Genomic DNA, 19,817 nt, shown 5'->3' on the forward strand with positions numbered 1-19,817 from the left:
ATTGAGTGACTGCCAGATCTTGATGTGAAGTTTGGTTTGAGATTTCTGTCCGTAAATCCTCCCCTTCTAATATCCTGTTAAAGGAATTCAGAACAGTCATCACTATCAGTACAGCATAGAAATTCAGAACAGACATTTCTAGTTTCTATGGAACGTTTTTTCCTCTCTCATTCCCCAAAAGCGGTAAATGTCCATCCCACACATATTCTCTCCATTCTCACTCAGCTGTACTTAATATACAGCCTCCAATTCTCCTGAAGGTCCATGTTGATCACAGGTCTATGCTCATTGCTTCATGACCAGGACACAGAGATCATAAGAAATAGGAGCACAAGCAGGCCATTCAGCCCATCGAGCCTGCTCAACCAGCCTGGAGATCATGGCTGATCTACCTAAGCACCATTTACCTGCACTATCCCCAATATCGCTTAATATCTTCAATATCTAAAACCTATCAATCTCTGTTTTAAATAAATTTAATGACTGAGCCTCCACAGTCCTCTGGGGTTGAGAATTCTAAAGCTTCACCACCCTCTGAGTGAAGAAATCCCTCCTCATCTTAGGTTTCACTCCTTGACTCCCTTGTCCATCAAAAATTTGTGTAACTCGTCTTTGAATTTATTCAATGACCCAGCCTCCACTGGTCCTTGCGGAAGAGAATTCCAAAGACAAACAACCCTCTGAGGGAAGAAATTTCTCCTCATCTGTGTCTTAAATGGGAGGCACCTTATTTTTAAACTGTGTTCCTATTTCTAACCTCCCCCATGAGTGGAAACATCCTCTCAGCATCTGTCAAGCTGCCTCAGAATCCGATATTATTCTTCTCAACTCCAATTTGAATAGGCCCAGCCTGCTCAATCTTTCCTCATAAGACAATCCCTTCATCCCAGGAATCAGCCGAGTGAACCTTATCTGAGCTGCTTCCAGTGCAAGTCTATCCCTGCTTAAAGAAGGAGCCCAGAACTGTACACAGTACTCCAGGTGTGGTCTCACCAAACCCTGTAGAACTGCAGTAAGACTTCCCTATTTTTATACTCCACCCCTCTTGCAATAAAGGCCGACATTCCCATTGCCTTCCTCATTATTTGCTGTATCTGCATACTGTCTTTTTGTGATTCATATACAAGGACACGCAGATTCCTCTGTACTGCAGCATTCTGCAGCCTCTCTCCATTTCAATAATATTCTACTTTTCTATTCTTCCTGCCAAAGGGGATAACCACATATTTTCACACATTATACACTATCTGCCAATTTTACACCCACTCACTTCATCTACCGCTATACATTTGTAGACTCTTTGTATCCTCAAAACTTGCTTTCTTACCTAAATTGTATCATCAGCAATTTTGGCTACAATACAGTCAGTTCCTTCATCCAAGTGATTAACATGAATTGTAAATATTTGAGGCCCCAGTAATGATCCCTGCAGGACTTCACTGCTTACATACTGCTAACCTCAAAGTGATCCATTTACCCCGACTTTCTATTTCCCGTTAACCAATCCTCTATCCGTGTTAATATATCATCCCCAACACCATGAGCTCTTATCTTGTGCAGTAATCTTTTATGTGGCCCCTTAGCGAATGCCTTTTGAAAATCCAAATATGTGACATCTACTGGTTCCCCAATGACAGATGTTAGATTGACTGGCCTATAGTTTCCTGCTTTTTGTCTCACTCCTTTCTCGAATGGTTGTGTTACATTTGTGGTTTTCCAATCCGCTGGGACCGTTCCAGAATCTGGGGAATTTTCGAAGCTGGCAAACAATGTATCCACTATCTCTGCAGATACTTCCTGGAGACCTGTCAGCCGTTAGTCCCATTAGTTTCCTGGTACTTTTGTTCTGAAGATCGTGATTGTTTTAAGTTTCTTCTTTCCTTTTGTCCCCTACTTTTTTACTATTCTTGGGATTTTTAGTGTCTTCTACTGTGAAGACAGATACAAAATTCTTGTTCAAAGACTATACCATTTCCATCTTTTCCATTATTAATTTCCCAGTGTCACCCTCTAGGGGATCAAGACTTGCTTTCACTACTCTTTCCCTTGTTACATACTTCTGGAAGCTTTTACTGTCTGTTTCATAATTCTTGCTAGTTTTCAGTCACACTCAGTTTGCTCTCTCTTTTTGTTCATGATGCTTTGCTGGTATCTAAGAATTTTCCAAACTTCTGACCCACCACTAACCTTTGCAGCATTGAAAATCATCACCCAGGTTGCTAGTCTTAAATATCTGTCAGTGCCTATAATAATGGGCTAAGTGTAACATACAGTAGAAGATTATTTCAATAGAGATATGGGTGGGATATGAACAAGCACCTTATTTCAGCAGCAGGTGATCATGTCCTGGAACTCGCTACCTCTGAGGATGGTGGAAGTGGCGATAATCAATAATTTCAAAATGAAATTTGTTGTGTCACTTGATGGAAATAAACTGGCGGGGGAACGGGGATATAGTGGGAGAATGGGACAGACAGGATTGCTCCAGAGGGTCGGCATGGACTCGAGTTACCGAATGGGCTACTTCTGTGCTGTAATGACGCTATGAGTCGAAATATGCAACATAGCTACATATACAAGACTGAAATAAGAATTAATAAACTTTATGACAGAACCATAAATAATATATCTAATATGTACCATGTAACAACACGAGATATATCTCTGTCCTATATTAAGCTACTGTCCCCTAAATGTCAGCCATCTCCTGGGGAAACCACCCCTTTAATTGTGAACATTAGGAAAGAGACCATCCTTTTAGCCAGACAAATAAATGTGTCAAGCTGAGGGAGCAAAGGATGTCAGTGTCTTTGAGAGAGAAAGATCTGGGCCAACCTTTCCAGAGTCTGCACCCTCCCAGGATTCACTTCCTTTCCCTTCAGTGCCTGCAAGTCAACAATTTGCCCCCAGAATGAGAAAAGAAATGGAAAGGGGGAGAAAAGAAAGTGTTTTACTCACAGATGTTGGACACAGGAGGAGGTTTTAGTCTGAAGCTCATTGTCCAACTTCCGCATTGTGACGTCAACATTGGGACCCTGCCTGAATCAGCCAATAGGAATCACTCTACTCCGCGATGACGTCCTCGGGTTCCAGTCCGTAGGCCAGGCGCGCGGACACGGGAGCCCCGCCTCCACCCATTGTTCCCCCTCCCCCTCCACCTCCTCGAGCCAAGGTTTCCAGGCAACCGGCTGATGGCTCCGGCCAGAGCGAGAAGCCGTTCGGATAGTTCGCGAGAGGGGAAGCTGCACATATGCGCGGGAGAGCTCCCCCCTTCCCGTCATGCTGAGGGACTGACCAATGGGAAGAGTGGGAGGACCGGAAGGACTCTGGTCCTCCAGCCAATCAGAGCGCGGACTTTGTGTGAATGAAGATTGAGCTTCACACAGACTAAAACTTCCTCCTGTGTCCAACGTCTGTGAGTAAATCACTTTCTTTTCTCCCCCTTTCTATTTCTTTTCTCATTCTGGGGGCAAATTGCTGACTTGCAGGAACTGAAGGGAAAGGAAGTGAATCCAGGGAGGGTGCAGACTCTGGAAAGGTTGGCCCAGGTCTCTCTCTCTCTCTTAAATACATTGACATCCTTTGCTCCCTCAGCTTGACACATTTATTTGTCTGGCTAAAAGGATGGTCTCTTTCCTAATGTTCACAATTAAAGGGGTGGTTTCCCTAGGAGATGGCTGACATTTAAGGGAACAGTAAATTAATAGAGGACAGAAATATGCCTAGTGTTGTTATATCTTATGTACACTGAGATGAGGAGAAATGTCCTCATCCAGAGAGTGGTGAGCCTGTGGAATTCGTTACCACAGAAAGTAATTGAGGCCAAAAAATTTTATGTTTTCAGGAAAGAGTTAGATACAGCTCTTGGGGCAAAAGGGATCAAAGGATATGAGGAGAAAGCAGGAGCAAGCTGTTGAGTTGGATGATCAGCCAAGATCATAATGAATGGCAGTGCAGGCTCGAAGGGCTGAATGACCTATTGCTGCTCCTAGATTCTATTAGATATATTTATTATTATTTTTTGTGTTCTGATATAGGACTGTAGCTACATTATAAATCTCCTGTCCTAGATTTGTTAAGACACAGAAGAAGACTTATGGGCACGTTGATTCCATAGCAACTCTCTGCAGAGCAATCCAGTCAGTCCCATTCCCCCTCTGTATCCCTGTACTGCTGCAAGTCTATTTCCTTCGAGTGCCTTTCGAATTTCAGTTTAAAATCATTGGTCTTCCACCTGCCTTACAAGTTGTGAGTTCCAAATAATGACCACTCACTGTAATAAACTACAGTTATGAACATTTCGAATCATGGAGTTCACTAAAACTAGAATTGTGTATTCTAAATTTCTATCCTGTACTGACAGTGATGGATTTTATAATCTCTTTCTACAGAACATCAGAAGTTGAGGATGTGAAGACAGGAAATTCACAACAAACAACACATCAGGATCTGACAGACTCACTCAATTCTTCAGGAGCTGAATATCATCGACCTTTGAATCTAGCTGGAGAAATGTTTGTGGTCTGCCTGCTTCAAAAGATTTTAAGCATCAAGGTGACTGGAAATGCACCGAGACACACACCCGAGTGAGGTACCACTGACTTGTGGAACAAGCTTTAACCAGTTATGCAGTCTGAAGAAACATCACAGCATTCACATTGAGGAGAGACATTATATATGTTCTGTGTGAGGAAAAGGACACCTGCACCATGGAGAAACCGTGGAAATGTGGGGACTGTGGGAAGGGATTTCGGGCCCCCTCTGATCTGGAGATACATCGACGCCGTCACACTGGGGAGAGGCCGTTCACCTGCTCCGTGTGCAGGAAGGGATTCAGTCAATCATCCAGCCTGCTGCAGCACCATGTCACTCACACCAATGAGAGACCTTTTAAATGCTCTGACTGTGGGAGTGCCTTCAAAAGGTCTCATGACCTGACAGTCCACCAGCGCATTCACACTGAGGAGAGATCATTCAGCTGTTCTCACTGTGGGAAGACATTTGGAACATCCTCTAAACTGCTGATACACCAGCGAGTTCACTCTGGGGAGAGGCCATTCACCTGCTCCATTTGTAGAAAGGGATTCACTCAGTCAAGCGCCCTGTGGACACACAAGCGAGTTCACACCGGGCAGAAGCCGTTCACCTCCTCTGAGTGTGGGAAGGGATTCAGTGATTCATCACACCTGCAGAGACACTGGCGAGTACATTCTGGGGAGCGGCCGTTCACCTGCTCCGAATGTGGAAAGGGATTTACTCAGATGTCCAACCTGCAGATCCACCAATGAGTTCACTCTGGGGAGAGGCCATTCACGTGCTCTGTGTGTGGAAAGAGATTCACTCAGATATCCAACTTGCAGATCCACCAGCAAGTTCACACCGGGGAGAGGCCGTTCACCTGCTGTGTGTGTGGAAAGGGATTCAGTCATTCATACACTCTGCAGAAACACAAGTGGGATCACACTGGGGAGAGGCCATTCACCTGCTCTGAGTGTGGGAAGGGATTCAGCGATTCATCCACATTGCAGACGCACAAGCAAGTTCACACAGGGGAGAGGCCATTCACTTGCTCCCTGTGTGAGAAAGAATTCACTCAGTTATCCAACCTGCTGACACACCAGCGAGTTCACACTGGAGAGAGACCGTTCACCTGCTCTGAGTGTGGAAAGAGATTCACTCAGTCATCGCACCTGCGGAGACACCAGCGAGTTCACAAGTGATTCCAGGCTGGATTCTGGTGTTTTGCTGCTGTTAATTACATCTGGGACTGAACCATGTTCATTTTGACACTTGGTGAAGTGAGAGGGTCGGAGGGTTTCTTTCTGCCAGACTGGCCGGTCTCATGACTTTGCTTCCAGTGGGCTGATGCTCTTTCAGCCTGGGAGTGAACATTTCCACTGAAATGATCCACAAAAGCTGATGAAGGATATTTATTTCATCCTGGTCAGTAAATAGTGTCTTCCCAAACAATACAGGTAGATCTAAAATGAATACATTTGTCTCTGTTCCACTGAGTCTACAGCACAGGGCCAGGCCAGTCAGCTCAATTGGTCTCTGTCAGTATTTATGCTCCACATGAGCCTCCACCCACCCATCTTCATCTCCCCCATCAGCATATCCTTCTATTCCTTTCTCCCTCATGTATGTATCTAGCTTCCCCTTAAATATATTCATACTATTCACCTGAAGCACTCGCTGTGGTAGCGAGTTCCACATTCTCACCACTCGTTGGGTAAAGAGGTTTCTCATGAAATCCCTGTTGGATTATTGAACCCCTTCATCATCTTAAAGGCTTCCATCAGGTCACCCTGCAGTCTTCTCTTCATTTTTTAAAACAGTTAATCATTTATGGAATGTTAGGCTTTCACAGGATGTGGACTTATCTGACTAGACCAACATTTATTGCCCTCCTCTAATTGCCCCTTGAGGTGGTGGTGAGCTGCAGTCTGTGTGGTGTAGGTACACCCACAGGGCTTTTAGGGAGGGAGTTCCAGGATTTTGGCCCAGCGATAGTGAAGGAACGGCGATATTGATTCATGTCAAGATGGCACGTGGCTTGGAGGGAAACTTGAAGGTGGCAGTGTTCCCATGTGCCTGCTCTCCTCGTCCGTCGAGGTGGTAGAGGTCATGGGTTTGGAAGGTGTTGTCGAAGGAGCCTGGGTGAGTCGCTGCTGTACATCTTATAGATGGTAAAAACTGCTGGAGGGTGTGAATGTTTGTGGATGGGGTGCCAATCAAGTGGGCTGCTTTGTGCTGGATGGTGTCAAGCTTGTGTGTTGTTGGAGCTGCACTCATCCAGGCAAGTGGGGAGTATTCCATCACACACCTGACTTGTGCCTTGTAGATGGTGGACAGGCTTTGGGGAGTCACAAGGTGAGTTACTTGCTTCAGAAATCCCAGCCTCTGGCCTGCTCTTGTAGCCACAGTATTTATGTGGCTGGTCCAGTTCAGTTTCTGGTCAACGGTAACCCGCAGTATGTTGATAGTGGGGGATTCAGTGATGGTAATGTCATTGAACATCAAGGGGTGATGGTTAGATTCTCTCTTGTTGGAAATGGTCATTGCCTGGCACTTGTGTGCTGTAAATGTTATTAGCCACTTGTCAGCCCAAGCCTGGATATTGTCCAGGTCTTGCTGCATTTGGACATGGACTGCTTCAGCATCTGATGAGTCTCAAATGGTGCTGAACATTGTACAATCATCAGCAAACATCCCCACTCCTGACCTTATGACGGAAGGAAGGTCATTGATGAAGCAGCTGAAGATGTCTGGGCCTAGGACACTACCCTGAGGAACTCCTGCAGTGATGTTCTGGGACTGAGATGACTGACCTCCAACAACCACAACCATCTTCCTTTGTGCTGGGTATGACTCCAACCAGCAGAGAGTTTTCCCCTGATTCCCATTGACTCCATTTTTACTCGGGCTCCTTGATGCCATATTTGGCCAAATGCTGCCTTTATGTGAAGGGCAGTCACACTTGCCTCACCCCTGGAGCTCAGCTCTTTTGTCCATGTTTGAACCAAGGTTGTAATGAGGTCAGGAGCTGAGTGGTCCTGGCGGAACCCAAACTGAGCATTAGTGAGCAGGTTATTGCTGAGTGAAAGGTGCTTGATAGCACAGTTGACGACACTTTCCACCACTTTGCTGATTGAGTAGACAGTTGGGGGGTAATTGGCTGAGTTAGATTGTCCTGCTTTTTGTGTACATACACATTGCCAGGTTGATGCCAGTGTTGTAGCTGTACTGGAACAGCTTGGCTAGGAGCACAGCTAGTTCTGGAGCACAAGTCTCAATCCTCTTGCCAGAATTTTGTCAGGGCCCATAGCCTTTGCTGTATCCAGTGTCTTCAGCCATTTCTTAACAGCATGTGGATTGAATCAAATTGGCTGAAGACTGGCATCTATGATGCTGGGGACCTCAGAAGGCCCAGATGGATCATCCAACCCACACTTCTGGCCGAAGATGTTTGCAAATGCTTCATCCTTGTCCTTTGCACTGATGTGCTGGGTTTCCCCCTCATTAAGGATGAGGATATTTGTGGAGCCTCCTCCTCCACTGAGTTGTTTATTTGTACACCACCATTCATGACTGATTTGGCAGGACTGCAGAGCTCAGATGTGATCCCTTGGTTTTGGGATTGCTTAGCTCTGTCTGTCACTTGCTGCTTTCACTGTTTAGCACACAAGTAGTCCTGTGTTGTAGCTTCACCAGGTTGACCCCTCATTTTTACATTTGCTTGATGCTGCTCCTGGCATGCCCTCCTGCACTCTTCATTGAACCAGGGTTGATCCCCTGGCTTGGTGGTAATGGTAAAGTGGGGGATATGCCAGGACATGAGGTTACAGATTGTAGCTGTACACATTTCTGCTGCTGCTGATGGCCCAGTTTTGAGTTGCTAGATCTGTTTGAAATTGATCCCATTTAGTCCAGTGGTAGTACCACACAACACGATGGAGCGTATCCTCAATGTGAAGACAGGACTTTGTCACCACAAGAACTGTGTGGTGGTCACTCACACCAACATTGTCATGAACAGATGAATCTGCAATCAGGAGATTGGTGAGGACAAGGTCAGGGAGGTTTTTCCCTCTTGGTTCCCTCAATACCTGTCACAGACCCAGTCTAGCAGTGATGTCCTTTAGGACTCGGCTAGCTTGGTCAGTTGTGATGCTACTGATTCACTCTTGGCTTTGGACATTGGAGTCCCCCACCCAGAGTACATTTGGTGCCCTTTCCATCCTCAGTGCTTCCTCCAAGTGGTGTTCAACATGGAGGAGCACTGATTCATCAGATGAGGGGGTGGTCGGTAGCTGGGAATCAGCAGGAGGTTTCCTTGTCCATGTTTAACCTGATGCCATGAGACTTCATGGGATACAGAGTCGATGTTGAGGACTCCTAGGACCACTCCCTCCTGATTGTATACCAGTGTGTACACAAATACCATTGTATAGACAAATTGCTGAATTCAGAGGGGAAAAAGCAAGATGACAGGGAATTTCTTCTGAAAGTCCAATTCCTGACAGCCAGTAATCAAAAGCCAGATGGATTGCCAGCAATCAGCAATGTGGTTCCTGACAAAATGAACCAGGCTCCAATCTGGAAATCCTTTGGACCCATCACAAATCCAACCCCCAAGGCCCAGACTGTACACAATCCGATACAGATTTAAAAAGCACCATGAGGAATAGAAAACCTTTTAACCAAGGACCTGGAAAGACTGTGTGACAGGGGAAAGGAGATCTCTTGAGAAGGTTAAAGAAAGTGAATCAACCAATAGTAAAATGAAATCGTGTTTACCAGAACATTGGACTCTTAAGAACTGGAGCAAGTTGAACTTTAAAACCTAATTGTCACATTTGGTTGGTTTTGTTACGAGTTAAGTTTATAGTGTTGCCAAGGTGATATGTTTAATTGTAAAATGTGACAGAGAAAACATTATCTGCACAGTGTGTAAAAAGGTAGTTGTTACAGTGTTTAGCATATTAAAATGTGTTGTAGTCAAAAAGGATTGTGGAAACTTCCTAACTTCAGTAAGGTTTTTCCGTTGGGTGTGGAGAACATCTGATGATCCACGTACCTTGGGAAAATGATGTTTTTTTCATGCAATGTCCCCTTTAAACTCAAAGTGAAACTGGGGATTCTTCTGAAGATGGAGTAATTGATTTCCTGGTTCTGAGGTCATTACTTTCAAGAAATGTCCACATGACCTGAGGTTACTGTGGGGATGAAAAGCTAAAAAGTCAAGAGTAAATAACAGTGAATTGCATATTGAATTACAGTTTGAGCAGCTGAAGCAGGTTCAGTTACAGGCAAAAATGACAGACATACTAGAGAACAGAAGCTGGTGTTGAAGCAGGGCTCTCAAGAATAGAGCAGGGACTGTGGTACTCTGTGTTATACAGACACATGAAGATAAGGAGAGCAGGTAGCTGTGGATTAGAAAAGACCCCTTGCTTGTATTTCAGTTATGCCAGAGCCAACTGGCAAAAAGAGGCTGAAGAAGGCAGTCTCTGGGTATTCTGTGACATCAGGATTGTTGTGACCCGAGAGAGACAGCATTTGTAGACGTGTCAGTGAAAGTGATTCGAGGGCCAAATTCATTGAGTGGGAAGTAAGAGATCCGACATAGGGAGGGCAATTGGAAAGACTGTGAGACTGCCCATGGTGCAACATGTGTGCAGGAAGTAATGAGAGTGCTTATAACAACCTGAGGTGTATCTTTGTTCTTTCAACAATGTAAAGTAAAATTTACCTTTTTCTTTGAAATATCCATCGCCTGTTAATGAGTATTTGTGTTGATTTTAGTTGGTTTATTACAGTGAAAGTTTTAAAAGGTGAAATCCTGACAATTGGTTTTCTTTCCATTGGTGTCATGGGGATTCCTTTCATTTAATAAGTTATTAGTCTCGACAGGAATTGGAACGAGAGTCATAGAGTCATTAGGACAGAGAAGGAGGCAATTCTGCCCATCGAGTCCATGCTGGCTTTCTGTAGAGCTATCCAATCAGTCCCATTGCCCCGTTCTAACCCCGTACCCCTGCAAGTTTATTTCCCTCAAGTGCCCATCCAATTTCCTTTTGTGACCAATATCTGGGAGGGATCCAAAGGAAAGCCAGTTTAATCTGGCACATCCGCTGTTTATTATTCAGAACTGGAAGGTAAGAAGGGGTTTAATTAATCACCAAGTTGAGCCTGGATCAGCTCAATAAAATGGGGATGAAATGAGTTTGATGTGTGTCTGAGATGGGAAAGCTGTATGTAAACCCAGTCAAATCTTTGAGAGGAGAGAGAGAGACAAACATTAGAACAGGTAGCCTGGGAAGATTAGGAAGGGGACCTCCTCTCCCACTCAGTCAGCTCATGGCTGATCTACACCTCCACTCCGTGCTCCTGTCTTTGCTGCACTCTGCACAAGGTTGTGTCGATGAGGGATGGAAGCCGATGAGATTAGAGTTGGGGTGGGGCCAGGGAACCAGAGCCCAATGAACACACACGTGAACCCTGCAGGAGGCAGATCCCCCACAACTGACCAAGCCAGAAGGAAGAGAGCATCCTGAAACGCAGCAAGAATTCTCACAGCTAACCAGGCAATGTGTTGCAAGGAGGCTTTAGAAACATACCCCGGGTAGACTCGTTCTCCAAAGCCGTGGGCTTGTCAGCTGGACAGTGAAACTAGGCGTCCAACAGCCACAGCCGCCTCTAATATTGGACACTGGGTGTAACCCTGTTCTGTATTAAGCAGACCGAGCTGATGCTGGATTATTGTGATATTGTTAATCTGACCCTTAATTGATTCAATTCCATCCGTTAATAACATTGATTCAAGTACAGTGCTTACTCTGTTAATCTGCAAATAAAGTGACCGCACTCACACTCAGTCCATTCACCTATCACCCCCTGTGCTCACTGACTGACATTGGCTCCCATCCAACCAATGCCTGGATTTCTGAGGAACAAAAGGACCTTGGCATGTGTGTCCATAGATCTCTGAAGGCAGAGGGGCATGTTAGTGGGGTGGTGAAAAAGGCATATGGGACACTTGCCTTTATCAATCAAGGCATAGATTACAAAAGTAGGGAGGTCATGTTGGAGTTGTATAGAACCTTGGTGAGGCCACAACTGTGTGCAGTTCTGGTCGCCACATTATAAGAAGAATGTGTTTGCACTGGAGGGGGTGCAGAGGAGATTCACCAGGATGTTGCCTGGGATGAAACATTTAAGTTATGAAGAGAGATTGGATCGACTTGGGTTGTTTTCGTTGGAGCAGAGAAGATTGAGGGGCGACCTGATCAAGGTGTAAAAGATTATGAGGAACATGGACAGGGGTGGATAGGGAGCAGCTGTTCCCCTTAGTTGAAGGGTCAGTCACAGGGGGACACAAGTTCAAGGTGAGGGGCAGGAGGTTTAGGGGGGATGTGAGGAAAAACTTTTTTACCCAGAGGGTGGTGATGGTCTGGAATGCGCTGCCTGGGAGGGTGGTGGAGGCAGGTTGCCTCACATCCTGTAAAAAGTACCTGGATGAGCACTGGCACGTCATAACATTCAAGGCTATAGGCCAAGTGCTGTTAAATGGGATTGGGTTGGTAGGTCAGGTGTTACTCACGTGTCAGTGCAGACTCAATGGGCCCGATCTTACCTCTGTAAAAGTGAATGGGATTTTGAATGAGTTAAAATCGGGCCCATTCTTTTCAAATCCTTCCATGATCTCACCCCTCTCCATCTCTGTAACCTCCTCCATCCCTACCACCCTCTGAAATATCTGTGCTCCACTCATTCTGGAGTATCCCTGATTTTAATCGCTCCACCATTGGCGGCCGTGTCTTCAGCTGCTTGTGTCCCAAGCTCAGGAATTCCCTCCCCAAACCTCTCCAACTCCCTACCTCACTTTCCTCCTCTCAGACTCTCCTTAAAACCTGCCTCTTTGTCTGAGCATTTGGTCACCTGACCTAATATCTTCTTATGTGGCTCAGTGTCAGATTTGGTTTGATAATCGCTCCTGTGAAGCTCCCTGGGAAGTTTTACTACATTGAAGGTGCTATATAAATGCAGGTTGTTTTTGTTGTGTTTGAATTATTTTCAGGGGATACCACTATTGTTAAGCAGTCAAACACTTTCTTGCTGCATCCAGTGAGAGCTACAGGAAGGCTGTTGACTATAATCGGCCATGCAAGGCTTTATTCTATGATTAAATATACAGAGGAGTGGAGACATTGTTATATCGGTCACTCAGAGCTGAACAGAAACCCGTCTCTTTAAATACAGATACAGGGTAGAGGCTGGAATGAAATCTGTCCCTTTCAACCTGCACAAAAGCAGGAGGCTCAGATTCAGAGGCTGCAAGAGTCCATTCAGCCCAGCACGCCCCTGCCATCTCTTTGAAAGGACTCTCTGATTCATCCAACTGCTCTACGCTTTCCCCACAGCCCTGCAAATTCTTCCCTTTCAAAAGTGTTTACCCTTTGGAAAGATACTGTTGAATCTGCTTTCAGGCAGATCAGAACAACTCGCTGTGTCAAAAAAAAAAAATCTCATCTCCCCTTCTGGCTCCTTTGCCAATTACCTTAGAGGGACTCACTTTCTGTTAAAGAGCCTGCCAACCCCATTCACCCACTTTCCCTAAAGTGCAGAAATCTGATCATGGAAAATTCAGAAAAAATCAAATATTTTTACTGATAAAAGTTTATTAATGAAACAGAACATGGTTAAAAAACAGAAAATTACTTGAGGATCAAAGACAACCAGAGTAAAAGGATGTGCACAATGTTCTGGACCCAAATGCTTTCTCTTTAATTCATCTGTCCCGTTCTCTACCCTCTTTGTGGAACATCTCCGCTCAGTCCACAAGCATGACCCTGACCTTCCAGTTGCTGCCTTTATAATTCACCACCTTGCTCTCATGCTCACATTTCTGTCCTCGGCCTGCTGCAATGTTCCCGAGAGGCCCAACACAAGCTGGACGAACAGCACCTCATCCTCCAATGAAGCACTTTACAGCCTCCTGGACTCAACATTGAATTCAACAACTTCAGACCATAGGCTCTGTTCTCTGTTTTTTTTCTGCCAAGTGCCAGTCTGCATCTTGTTTTCATGTTTTTTCTTTCAGACAGAGCTGTCCTTTATTCTACCATTAACACTTACTCTGGACCAATGCTTTGTTTCTTTACTACAACCATTATGTCTCCCTTTGCCTTTTGTTCCATGACATTTTTGTTATTTAATCTTGCCTGCCCTCTAACCAATCCCTGACTTTCCCTTTTCTTCTACCAGCCCAACCCCACTTTCTCAACAGCATCAAACCCATCACATTTCTCCCCCTCTGAAGTTCTGAGGAAGAGTCATATTGGACTCAAAACGTTAACTCTGTTTCTCTCTCCAAAGATGCTGCCAGACCTGCTGAGTTTTTCCTGCACACTCTGTATATATTTTAGATCTACCTGTAGTGGTAAGGAAAAACAACATCATCCAGAATAAAACAAATCTATTTTCATCAGCTTTTGTGGATCATTTCAGTGGAAATGTGCACTCCCAGGCTCAAACAGCATCAGCCAATAGAAGCAAAGTCGTGAGACCGGCCAGTCCAGCAGAAAGAAAATCTCTGACCCTCCCACTTCACCAAGTGTCAGAATGAACATGGTTCAGGCCTGGATGTAATTAACAGCAACAATAACAGCAGAATCCAACTCCTGTAATCACTTGTGAACTTGGTGTCGCTGCAGGTGGGATGACTGAGTGAATCCCTTCCCTCACTCAGAGCAGGTGAACGGTCTCTCCCCGGTGTGAACTCGCTTGTGTGTCTGCAGGTGGGATGAATGAGTGAATCCTTTCCCACACTCGGAGCAGGTGAATGGTCTCTCCCCAGTGTGAACTCGCTGGTGTCCCTGCAGATGGGATAACTGAGTAAAGCTCTTGCCACACTCAGAGCAAGTGAATGGCCTCTCCCTGGTGTGAACTCGCTTGTGTGTTTGCAGGTTGGACGAACCAGTGAATCCCTTCCCACACTCAGAGCAGGTGAACGGCCTCTCCCCGGTGTGAAGTCGCTGATGTGACTCCAAGGACGATAACCGACTGAATCCCTTCCCGCAAACAGAGCAGATGAACGGCCTCTCCCCATTGTGACTACGTCAATGAATTTCCAGGTGAGAAGGGTATTTGAATCCCTTCCCACAGTCCCCACATTTCCATGGTTTCTCCACAGGGCAGGTGTCTGTGAGTCTTTCCAGGTTCAGTGATCAGCTGAAGCCTTGTCCTCACAGAACACATGCACGGTCTCTCCGCACTGTGAATGATGTGGTATTTTTTCAGGCTGTCTAACTGGTTAAAACTCTTTTCACAGTCAGTGCACTGGAAACACTCTCACTCGGGTGTGTGTGTCAGTACTTTTCCAGTTACACTGATATTTAAAATCTCTTGAAGCAAACAGAAAAGACAAACATTTCTCCTTCCAGGTTCAAAGGCCAGTGATAGTCAGGTCCCATGAATCGAGTGAATGTGTCAGATCCTGATGTGATGTTTGGTTTGAGATTTCTGTCTGCAAATCCTTCCCTTCTAATATCCTGTAAAAGGAGATTATAAAAGTCAGCTGCCAGTACAGGATAGAAATTCAGAACAGACAATTCTAGTTTCTATGGTGCACTCGTTCCACAAAAACTGTACATCTCCATCCCACACACTCCCTCTCAATTCTCATTCTGCTGTATCTAATATACACCCAATAGTACTGCATTAGAATGTGTGCAATACACAGTACTCCTTTACATGATTAGAGATACATGGAGCTGTGAGGGAAAAATCTATTTTGACAGCCAATGACGCTGCCCCGGAACTCACTGCCTATAAGGGTGGTGGAAGCGGAGAGAGTCATTGATTTCAGAATGAAATTGAAGGGAATAAACTTGCGGGTGAATGGGACTGACTGGATTGCTCAACAGAGAATCGGCACCTACTCCAGCTGCTAAATGGACTCCTTCTGTGTCACAATGACTCTATGATTGGCAATATATAACATAGTTTCAGTACTAGATAACAGAACTAGAAATAATAATACACACATTATTACAGAAATCTTGATAATATAGCTAATATGTATCATATAACAATACTAGATATATCTTTGTCCAATATTAATTCACTGTCCCCTGAAATACCAGCCATCTCCTGGGGAAACCAGCCCTTTAATTGTGAACATTAGGAAAGAGACCATCCTTTTAGCCAGACAAATAAATGTGTCAAGCTGAGGGAGCAAAGGATGTCAATGTCTTTAAGAGACAGGGAGAGAGACCTGGACCAACCTTTCCAGAGTCTGCACCCTCCCTGGATTCACTTCCTTTCCCTTCAGTTCCTACAAGTCAACAATTTCCCCCCAAAATAAGAAAAGAAATGGAAAGGGGGAGAAAAGAAAGCGTTTTACTCACAGATGTTGGACACAGGAGGAAGTTTCAATGTGTGTGAAGCTCACAAAGCCCGCGCTCTGATTGGCTGGACGACAAGAGTCCTTCCGGTCCTCCCACTCTTCCCATTGGTCAATCTCCCACCTGAAGGCAATGGGATAGCAGAAGCCTTCGTTGGCGCGGGAGACCCTTTGACCCCCATGATAGGCGGTTAGCCAATGGGAAAGCGCGGCGGATAGAGTGGTTCCCCAGCGCTCTGGGAGTGTGGGAGCAGCGGCCGCCATTATTCACCCGGAGCCCAGTCCCCAAACTTCTGGGACTGGGATGGAAAGTAGGGATGGGGGGCGTAGTGACCCCGCCCTGTCACAAAGTACATGTGGGTAGTCACTGGATATGATTGTCACGCTCCCTTAGCAAAACAATTTGTTCACTTTAGGTATAATTATTTAAACGCCTGGGCGACATATTGGGGAGGGTAATAGGTGAGTGTGAAACTGAACCCGAGAGTCAGCACCTTCACGGGAGGAGAACTGGGGAAAAAAACAGGAGTAGGATAGTCGGATGAATTAGTGTTCCAATCAATGGGGAGGAGGGCTTGCATTGGGGGAGTGGCATGTATTTATAATTTGAAGGGGGAGAAATATGTTATCTGATAATTCGAATTGTCACTTCTGAATTTCTATCCTGTATTGACAGTGATGACATGATAACGTCAACCCTGTTGCACCCATTCATGATCTTGAAGTTCTTTATCAGGTCAACCCTCAGCCTTGGCTTCCACAGCCTGTTCATTCTTTCCTGTAACTTAAACACTCTTGGTTATGGTTTGATGCTTGTCAATCTTTCTTGCACCCTCTTGACGACCTCTGTCAGTTTAAAAGGGGTGTATCATTAAAATTTAAGCTCAGTTTAATTTGGTTGCAGGCACCTAATTACTCGATTCCAAATTGACCCTCTAAGATACTTTAGTTCAAAGGAGACTTAAGCATCAGGCAAGACCAGACTCTGAAGTAGCAAATAATAATAATATTTATTTAAAAGAAAAAGGTTTACTTACGAATTACACGAGTGACTTTCCCCACCTCAATTGGGCGACCACCCCAGGTATGAGTGTGAACCTTCCTCAGGTTTCTGAACCAACTGTAATTTCCCACAATCCTGCCCCAGAAGTCCCTCAGTACCTCTGAAATAGAGTCCAACTCGCAAACCCAAGATGGTTCTCGAAACCCACTTTTAATGCCTGAATTAATACTAACTCATCTTGAATCCGGACTGTTGTCATTAGACAAATAGTCATTGTTATTACTGGGTTAGTTTTATTGGATTTAAACCTTTCCGTATATTGTTCCATGAAGCAGGACAATTGGACTGTTCAGGATCTTTCTTTTTATCTGAGTTTAGACAATGTTACGGAGTGAGATGGGAGGATTGCACAGTGAATTCTAGACCCACATCACAGGTTCTAGTTCAAATGTTTAATTCATCCACAAAACAGGTCAACTGTTACCCATTGATACTGTTATTCCCAGGTAAAAAAAAAAATCTAACCAGGCTTCTTTCCCCTCTTGAAATTTGAATAAATATTTCCTTTTCCCACCTATTTTTAAATTTATTTCGATCTATTGTTTCATCTCCATCTTTTAGCCCATTTCGATCCCTTCCCCCCACCCTCATTAGGGCCATCTGCCACTAGCTTGTCCTGCTTGCTACCCTTAATGTCCCCATTAGCACATCCTTTAGATAATATCACCACCGTCAACACCCCTTTGTCCTCATGCCTATGACATCTTTGGCAGTCTCTTCTTGGCCTCCACCTATCACTGGCCCCCTATCGAGTTCTATCTGTCCCACCTCCCCCTACCAGCTTATATTTCATCTCATTTCTATATTTCTTAGTTCTGATGAAGGGTCATTTGGACTTGAAACATCAACTGTATCCCTCTCTGCAGATCCCCCGCTGTCAGAACTGCTGAGTTTTTCCAGGTATTTTTGTTTTTGTTGAGAAAAATTATCCTGATGGGACATTTTTGAGGCAGGTTTAAGACAAAGGTGGGGCAGAGAGAGGGAAAAACAGAATATTTTTTGCAGCCCGATTCTAGGGCACACACACACTCTCAGACTGAGGGTTCTAAAAGACTAAGATGTTCAAAGAATATTTCTCTTAGACCAGTAGACCAGTATTTTTAACCAATCAGCAAGAGTCTTTAGCCTGGCAACAGTGGTTCTTTGTTAATTTAGATATACAAAGTATCTCTTCCCTCTCCAGATGCTCCTGCTGGACATCTCAATTCATCCATGGTTTATTGAAGAATGGCACTCTCTCAGCCTTGAATTAATATGGTAGATTTAAAAAATAAATCAGGAGGGAGAATGTCCAAAATTCAATGTTCTTCAAATTGTCCAAAAACCAGTTCCTCACAACAAGATCATGAATCGAGTAAATAAAGAGAAACTGTTTCCACTGACCAGAGGACACAGATTGAAGGTGATTGACATAAAAGCCAGAGGGGAAATTAGGAAGATAAATCTTTACACAGTGAGGTGTTGTGATCTGGAATGCACTGCCTGAAAGGCTGGTGGAAGCAGATTCAACAAAGGGAATTAGATAAATCCTGGAAGAGGACTAGTTTGCAGACTCATGGGGAAAGGGCAGGATAGTGCGGTTAATTGAGTGGCTCTGTCAAAGAGCCAGCACAGGCATGATGGACCGAATGGCCTCCTTCTGTGCTGTGAGATTCTGTGATGACAGATAAAAAAATGTGTCTCTGTAATATGTACAGTGACGTCAATAATGTCTGGAATTCTCTTTGTGACGTTTCAGAATTTTATCCCTTTCCTTCCAATTTAGTTTCAGACAAAGAGAACAAAAGCAAATCACTTTCAGGACATTGAGCAGCCCTGATGTCTATTCTCAGCCAGCATTACACAGGGGGAAAAGGGCTGGATACTCAGACCTGCAAGTCAAGGCACCCTCTTTAAATGGCCACTTCGCACAATGGATTCAGTGGCCTCTGGAGGGACGCAGCCTCAGTCCACACTGGGAGTTCCTGCTTCCCAGTTGGCTGGCTCGTGCTGGCTCATGCTCCTGATGTACATGGCGTTGGTGAGACCACATCTAGAGTATTGTGTCATGTTTTGGTCACCTTATATCAGGAAGGGTAAATACTTTAGAAGCTGTTCAGAGGAGGTTCACTCGACTGATACCTGGGATGGGTGGGTTATCTGAGGACGCAAGGTTGGAGAGGCTAGGCCTGTATCCACTGGAGTTTAGAAGAATGGGAGGTGATCTTATCGAAACCTCCAAGATCCTGAGGGGACTTGACAGGGTGAATGCTGAAAGGAAGTTTCCCCTGTGGGAGAGACTAGAACTAGGGGACATTGTTTAAAAATAAGGGTCTCCCATTTGAGATGGAGATGAGAAGAATTGTTTTCTCTCAGAGGATTGTGTGTCTTGGGAACTCTCCTCCCCAGACAGCAGTGGAGGCAGGGGTCAATGAATATTTTTAAGGCTGAGGTAGATAGATTCTTGACTAACAAGGGAGTCAAAGGTTATCGGGGAGAGGCGGAATGTGGAGTTGAGGCCGCAGTCAGATCAGCCATGATCTTAGTGAATGGAGCAGCAGGCTCGAGGGGCCGAATGGCCCACTCCTGCTCCTAATTCACATGCTCGAATGGATGATCTGTCTGTAAGGATAGGAGCTTGTCGGTTTAAAAGGAAACTTGCATTTATATAGCGCCTTTCACCACCTCAGGGCATTCTCAAAGTGTTTCACTGCCGATGAAACACTATCTGAAGTATGTTACTGTAGGAATCACGGCAGCCAATTTGTGCACAGCAAGATCCCATAGACAGTAATGTGATGATGACCAGATCACCTGTTTTTACTGCTGTTGATTGAGGGGTAAATATCGGGTCCCAGGACACTG

The 19,817-nt window shown here is 44.9% G+C and overlaps 1 pseudogene; it reads left to right on the forward strand.

Moving 5' to 3' along the window:
* The first annotated feature begins 3,369 nt into the window (after positions 1-3,369).
* LOC121273605 overlaps positions 3,370-19,817 on the forward strand; it is a 40,325-nt pseudogene continuing 23,877 nt past the window's right edge.

Source organism: Carcharodon carcharias (assembly GCF_017639515.1).
Source record: "Carcharodon carcharias isolate sCarCar2 chromosome 27 unlocalized genomic scaffold, sCarCar2.pri SUPER_27_unloc_1, whole genome shotgun sequence".
NCBI classification, from domain to species: domain Eukaryota; kingdom Metazoa; phylum Chordata; class Chondrichthyes; order Lamniformes; family Lamnidae; genus Carcharodon; species Carcharodon carcharias.